Below are 7,650 nucleotides of genomic sequence, written 5' to 3'. Positions count from 1 at the left end.
GAGGGGGGACCTGGTGACTGTCTATAAACTCACTAGGGGGGTCCAGAAGGGTTTAGGGGAGATGCTGTTTCCCCTAGCGCCCCCTGGTATGACAAGGAACAATGGACACAAGTTATTAGAGAGTAGGTTTAGATTAGACAGCCACAAGAACTACTTCACAGTTAGAGCGGCTAGGAACTGCAACCAACTTCCAAGGGAAGTGGTGCTGGCTCCTACCCTGGGGGTCTTTAAGAAGAGGCTTGATGACTACCTGGCTGGACTCATCTGAGTTCAGTCTTTTCTCCTGCCCAGGCGGGGGGCTCGGACTTGAAGATCTACAAGGTCCCTTCCGACCCGGCTTCTATGATTCTATGTATATGGGCTTAAGACTCAATATTGTAGGTAGGCCCATAACCGACTTGAAATATGCACGTTATTTTAATGGAAGCTAATGGTCTGTTCATTTGCTTAGGATGATGAGTGTTCAGGGGTGGATCCAGGCGGGATATAATAGTGCAGTTGCACCTACCTTTCGTTCCTGCTCCACCCAAACTTTAAAACCATCTGCTTGGGAAGAGCAGCAAAACTTTTATTCCGGCAATGCTGACAGACAGTTGATTTCAGGGCTCATAGTTTCCTTAATTCCTGCTAACCTTTCTCCACTCCACAGGTGTTAACAACCCTGTATCCATTTCAACAGTCTTGATATTCCACTATTAAATTATCTTTTCTTCTGTAATTTTATTGCCTGTTAGCTAGTCCTGGGAATCTCTGTCTCCTGTTTCAGAGCCCTGTGGACTTTTTAGCTCTAGTTAAAAATCTTAAGTCGGATGTGTTTATATTAACTCCAGTTTAGAAATGACTAATGATGAAGGACTGGAGGTACTGTCAAGACTCTCAAGAGGGCTAGGTTTTGTTTTATAAATCTGAATATACATTTAACTATAATGCCTACAGCAATAATGAGACAATATCTTTTGACTATTTTGGCCAGGTCCAGATGAGCGTGGCTATGCGGTATATGGCGCTACAGACACATCTGCAGCACCACACACTTCACGTTCAACTGGTCTCCATAGTGCAAGGTAGCAATGCAAGGAGGTTTTTTTGAGCCCGAGAGATGTCAGGGTCAAAATAACCCATGCAAAACTAAAAGTGGAGTTGCACATGTGTGGGGGCAATGCATGCTGCCCAAACCCGGAGTCTGGCTAGCCACAGTCATGCTCTGGCTACCGGCCAGGCTCTGAGTAGCAGGATTGGCTCTGCTGCAGCTCTAGAAGGCCCCCAGGTAAGGCTTCTGGGACCAGTCTCGTGCCGGCTACAGCCTGCCCTGTCCCATTTGGGGTAACTACCACGTGCCAGAGGGCACATGGCATAGGCATTCCCTTGGGACATCCATGCTCATATCTATTTTGAGATTATTAATTTGAATAACCTTCTAATTTGAGTCTATTTTGCCTAGTTTGTTGTGGTTTTTTCAAACTTTATATCTATAATCCAGCAAATCCATGAATATTCCAGTAGTTATATATTTTTTTGCTTTGATCTTAAATTGAATAATAGTGCCCCCTAGCATATTAGTCAAAATTATTATTATTATTATTTTTTGTAACTGGAGAAAAATATGCGGTGTGTTATATGTGATGATGTGCCACGCCGTCTGCACCTCACTTTTTCAAATTCCTAGATCTGCCCATGTGCGTGCTCAAAAACATTTGTAGGATAAAAGCTCTCAGTGGTTCATTGCCTGGTCCGGGGGCAGCTCCCTGCACTTTTCTTCCTTCCTGTGCCAAGCATTCTCATTCAGACATATGACTTCTCTGGCAAGGGGATAATAATGTGATAGTACCATTGTGATGTTACCATGAAATGTTAGCGCAGCAGAGTTGGTAACACAATTCAGTATTGCACTCGGGGCGGGTTTTCTATAAAGAGAGCTGCAGTAATTAGCAGTGGCCCTATTCATTATTTATCTGCGTTGCCTGTGATTTTAGTTGGAAGCGTTATCTGAATAATAGATGTCCTGCTGTTTTCATCAAGTGTATCTAAAAGGACACTTTCAAAAGCTGTTAGTAGGCATATCCTTTTCCTTTTCCTTTTTTTTTTTTCTTTTTTTCATCATATTTAATCTCTGCTGGAAACTAAATTCATGGTTCATGGATGCTAAAATCATCCAGAGAAGAAGAATCTTCTTGACGTATCAGTTTCCATAAACAGAACAGGTTTTATTTTTCTTTATTCTTGAGAGCCTGTTAAATAGCATAATGTTTATGAAGCAACTTCTGAGTACAGGCAGTCTTCAACTTACAACATTTCAAGTTACAATGTTTCGCACTTACAACATTTATAAATTGACACCCCGTTTCAAGTTTCTGATGGCAGTTTCAACTTTACGACACTTGATCGGATGTGACGCCATGCCAGCGACCAAGTTCAAGACTCCAGAAAAACCTGCAGCCAAGACTCCTGAAAAGACTCCTGCCAAGAGTCCTTCAAAAAGTCCAGCAAAGTCACCTCAAAGAAGTCTTTCCAAATTAATATGATTGCTACTTACAGTATAAATACATTAATGTTGCTATATTACGCATGCGTAATTGACTGAGTACGAACTTCTTGGTTATTTTTGGTGAAAATAGGGTATCGGGCCTTGATTGAGGAGCCAATCCCCCATTTATAACATTGCTTCCTATGGGAAAATCAGTTCTGAGTTGCAACGTTTCCACTTAAGGCGCAGTTTTCAGGAACCAGTTGTGTCCTAAGTCCAAGGACTGCCTGTAATAATAATCCATTAGTACTCCTAGCTGTACTGAGCAGCACTGTTCAAACACATAGTAAGAGAAAGTTCTGGTTCTGAAGAGCTAATTCAACAAGAGACAGATAAAGGTTAAGAGAGAGGGAGTTTTTATGGGGAGCACAACTTTGATGATAGGCTCTTCAGTCTAGCATGCAGAGGTCTAAAAAGATGCAGTGGCTGGAAGTTGAAGTGAGAGAAAATTCAGACAAGAAATAAGGAACAACCTTTAACAACTAGTGTTACTATAATAATGGGAAAAGCTACTGCAGTGGATGCTCTATCATTGGAAGCCTTGAAATCAAGACCTGATCTAGTTCAAACAAGACTAAGACTATCAAGCATTAATTACCTATATTGTGTGGGCAATCAAGCCAGATATGGCGATAGTGCTTTTGAGCCTAATAATCTGTGGCTTCCTTTTTTACTGAGTTCCCATCCCCAGCCCAATCCTAGTAAAAGTGTAATGACTGTACCTGTCCTAAATGTCCTAGGTAAACCCAGTTGTTGCAAGACAGGATGCTGATGTGCCAGTGATACATGAATCAAAAAACGCAGCATGGGAAATCAAAGGCACGCAGCTTTCATGGCCATGTTTTGCTAGCTTGGTCTCAGCGCACAGGAAGTTTCCCCATCCCAAAAGCTGTTGACTCCTGCTTTGAATGCTGGTTATTTAAGCATTCTCTATTTTTCAAATGTTGGTATCTGAATTAATTGGGTGGCTTGGGGCTAGATCTGATTAAGCATCTCAAGCTTGATTTAGGCAGATCTGAGCCATTTGCTCAGGTGGGTGTGGGGTGTCCTGGATGCTGGTCTGTGCTCCCAAGATGGACTTTGCATGAAAGAGTCAGTGGATAAAATGCAGAAACAGTTCTGGGGCAGAGCGTGGAACCGCTCTTCTCTCCCAGCTGAACAGCCTAAGCACAAGGCTAAATTCATACTTCATTATGTGCTCATGCTTCTCCTCCTCCCCTGCCCACCCTGACCATCTCTAAGATGTCACATTTGGCTGTGCCCAGAGGTAGATCTCTTGGCACCTGTGAAATTGTAAAGCCAATCAGGGAAGTGGCTAGTAGGCATGTCTACTTGCACAATTAATGCAGCTGAATAAACTCTGGCACAGTTCATGCCCGAGCTTATTGCTCCTGGGCACCACATTTATGCACATACCCAAGACTACATCACATGGCACCTGGGGGGTCAGCCTGACAGTCTGGGGTGCTCTGACCCAGCTCAACATGCTGTGGAGGGGCTGGCTGGGGCACAAGGGTGCTCCAGCGCAAGGCTAGCTGGCAGGCAGCCCCCCACTGAAGCACCCTCATGCCCCAGCCAGTCCTATCAGCATCTACATGTGCGTTGCAGTGGAGTAAATAACTCCACCATACAATAGTACTTGTGTCTAGCAGTACTATCCTGCAGCGGACTTAATTTACTCCAGCCTAAATGCACCACATGTGTAGACACTGATGTTTTACTGTGGAACTAATTGGGCAACTTGGCAGTAAATGTCTCATGTAGATGCTCCTGGTAAGCATAAATCCCGCCCCCCAGTGTGAGACAGCAGTTGAGGATTGTAGGGCAGGGATTATAGCCTCTCCAATTCAGATTCCTCCCAATTTAAGACACCTGTGATGTTTATTCAGTCTAGCCCTAGATGCCTCCCTCTGAGTTTTGGATTTCACTCTTGGAGCCAACTGGCCAAAGCTTGTACATCGCAGAACCTACATCATTTCCTGGTCCTCCCCTTTGGACTCCGCACTTCTGTTTGCCTAGTCTTTCATGGTCCTAATCCAAAACCTGCTCAAGTCAATGGGAAGCCTGTCAGTAACTTCAGTGAGCCAGGGAGTTGGGTTAAAATTAAATCAGCTTTCTGCAGCAGCCCATACGTCACAGGGGTATTTAATATACGGAGAGGTTTTCAAAGGCCAAAGGGGAGTTAGACATGCAACTCTCACTGACCATCAGTGGAAATTAGGTACCTAACTGCTCTGTGTGCTCTGGGAAACCGCTGTTAAACTACTTCTTATCCCAGAGCTACCTGGGGGATCTCTGACTGAGTCTGTCTTATGCCACATTGATTCTAGTCGGGGCTGGAAATGGCTTCCTGGAGACCAGGATGGAGCAGGTGACACTACCAGCTTGTGGCCTGGTCCCAAGCTCATGAAATCTTTTCCATCGACCCAAATAGGCTTCAACGGTGGTGTCTTCATGACACAAATCTTAAAAGCTGTTTTTTCTACTTTGCTCATGAGGGGGATGGTCCCTTCCTGTGCGTTTCAGTGGTGGTTGACCATAGCACCTCCTGGTTTTTAATGCACAGAGCAAGGCAGGAGGCTTGCAATGCTTTCTGCTGTATCCTCAGTGCAGGTGCCCTCTTTATTGTGTGTCTAGGAAAAACGGTGCCCATGAGAGTTAAGTGTCCTTATCAGCAGCTCTCCAATATCCTATTTCAGCAGGTTTAATGCTGTATATTAGCCTTTAGATCCTTTTGTACATTCGACACTCAACTCCCATAGGAGAAAAGGGAAATGTAATGCATTGGATTATAGCCAAAACACTATTCCAGTGGTTACTATTAATAATAATGTACTTGCATCTTTTAAAATCGAGTACTTAGGCTGTATTTGTCCACGCCACGATATATTTGCCTTGTTTTCTGTTGTTCACCTGGTGAAACTAGGCTTAAGAAGCTACCTAATGGAACTAGCATGACAGATCTACCAGAGCGTCTGTTCGCAAAAGGCTGACTCTCACTATTGGGGAAATTTAAATGAGCTGTTTAAGCAGGTGGGCTTCTGCTGAGAGAGGTGTCTTTCTATGCAGGTACGGTTGTGCTCACGTTGGCAAACAGTTCCCCTGCAAGATGCTTAGCCTGTCAAGGAGAGAGAGTTTGTGATGAGCTTGGCCTAGAAGAATGATCAAAGGCAGCACCCTGCTCCTGTTGCTATTCCTTAGGTGGGCACTAACTCCTCTCGTCTTCTTAGGAATAATAGCCGTGAAGGCTGGAGGCTAGATCCTCTCTTGAGCATCAGGATGTGCTTTGTTTTGCTATTCAATTCCTCCCTGATGCAATGCTGCTTTTCTTTTGCTGGTGGGATCCTAGCACCAAACAAACTGATGCTAATAAAGTTTTGTGGTGTCCCAAGGAAAGAGATGTAGCAAGAAATGTATTACCAGTGGTATTGTAGTCACGCAGGCAGGCAGGTTAGAAAGAAAATGATATCAGAGGCAGTGCATCCCAAGACTCCCCTCCTCCTCTGCCTTTGATCTATCCCGAATGCAGCTGAAAGCTCATCTCTGAACAGATCCAACCTCCATTCATATTTCTTTGCCATCTGTAGCTATTTCAGGCTCCCTGTACTCAGCTTCAAAGGCCTGTTCCACAAAGTGCCCCTTCCTCCCTTGCTTTCTGGTCCCCTCCTATTCTTTAGCCTCTAAAAGAGTCACAACCTCCCTGTATTCTCTGCTGCTGCTGGTCTCATCTTCTGACTGCTGTTCTCCACACCCTCATCTACCCACGACCTGTGTTGCTCCCTGGTCTCCTGTCCTTCCTGCCACATCCTCCGCATCAAAACAGAGCTCCACCCTTGTCGGTCCAGAAAAACTTCGCCCTTCTTTCTTAGTAGCATCCTCCATATAGAAGAGAGGAGGAAATGAAATCAATGAATACCACTAAGAATCCCACACACTTTGATTTGTGAAGCACCATTCAAGAAATTCTCTTTGGAAATGGCCCTTGATCCCCCGCACGGTGATGTTCCTTTCATGCCTGAACTAAATGGGGAGGATCTGAAGGTACAGGCTTCATGTATTGTTTGTGCATGAATTGAGGCAGGGGTAGGTTGTAGCTGTCTTGCATTGCATGCCAGCCTCTGGCGTCTTGACTATTCCTTCCATCCAGGAAGAGCGCACACACCAACTGCAGGTGCTTCCTCAGCCTCATGAAGGGTATTTATACCTAAAAGCTTGCAAAGATTTTTTTCCAACTATTTGAGCTGGTCTAATAACAGATATCACATTTACCCAAAAAACCTTGTCTGCCTATGAATTATGCATACACTTTAGTGATTGGGGACCTGGGCCAAATATTTTTCCCCCTCAAAAATAGTTTTTGATCAAGTTTGTAAATATTTTTTCTTATGTTCATGAAAACTGTCTGCTTTCTGAGGAATACTTCATATTTTGTTTTTTTCATTACAGGACCCTACACAATTTAATTTCCAGGCGAGAAATTTCAAGGTTCATTTTTCCATTGGAAAAAGAAATGGGCATGTTTCCTGGCAAAGTTAGATAACAGCACTTTCCTTTTGATTTAAAAAAAAAAAAAATTCCACGGGAAAGTAAGAGTTGACCAACTACAGGAAAGATAGAAGAGGAGGACTTTTGAGCCTCATTTGTAGGCTCCCTTAAAAATCCTGGTGGTAATGAATAGTGAGAGCATATTATTTCTCATTCCTATACCAACTTCTGCTTAAGCAATGGGGTCTGCATGCAGACTATGAAGATTAATGTGCTGGAGATGGGACTGAGGGGACTGGGGTGAGGGTGCAATCCATCTCAAGAAGGTGGACCAGTATAAGACTTATGCATCACTTACAAATCTCCCCAAGTCTTAACCAGGATTTGACAGGCGTATAGGCCTAATGCTGGTTTTTTGTCGTTGGGTAAATTTTACTCCAGAGAGCAAAATTCATCGGCACAACTCAGTGTAGCTCCAGTGACTTCAAATATACAAGTTTGGATGGAGACACGCTTAGAGGAAAACAGCAGACGGGATGAATAATATGGTGCATAAAAAATATTCCTGAGCCCAGGAACAGCTGGTTGCCAGCTCTTTGGAAACTATTAATAGGAACTGAAGATTGCACAATGTGTCATTG

Source organism: Crocodylus porosus, unplaced genomic scaffold, assembly GCF_001723895.1.
Source record: "Crocodylus porosus isolate Cpor-Errol unplaced genomic scaffold, CroPor_comp1, whole genome shotgun sequence".
Lineage (NCBI taxonomy): Eukaryota > Metazoa > Chordata > Crocodylia > Crocodylidae > Crocodylus > Crocodylus porosus.
The sequence above is the reverse complement of the archived record's forward strand: the minus strand, read 5'-3'. Positions refer to the sequence as shown.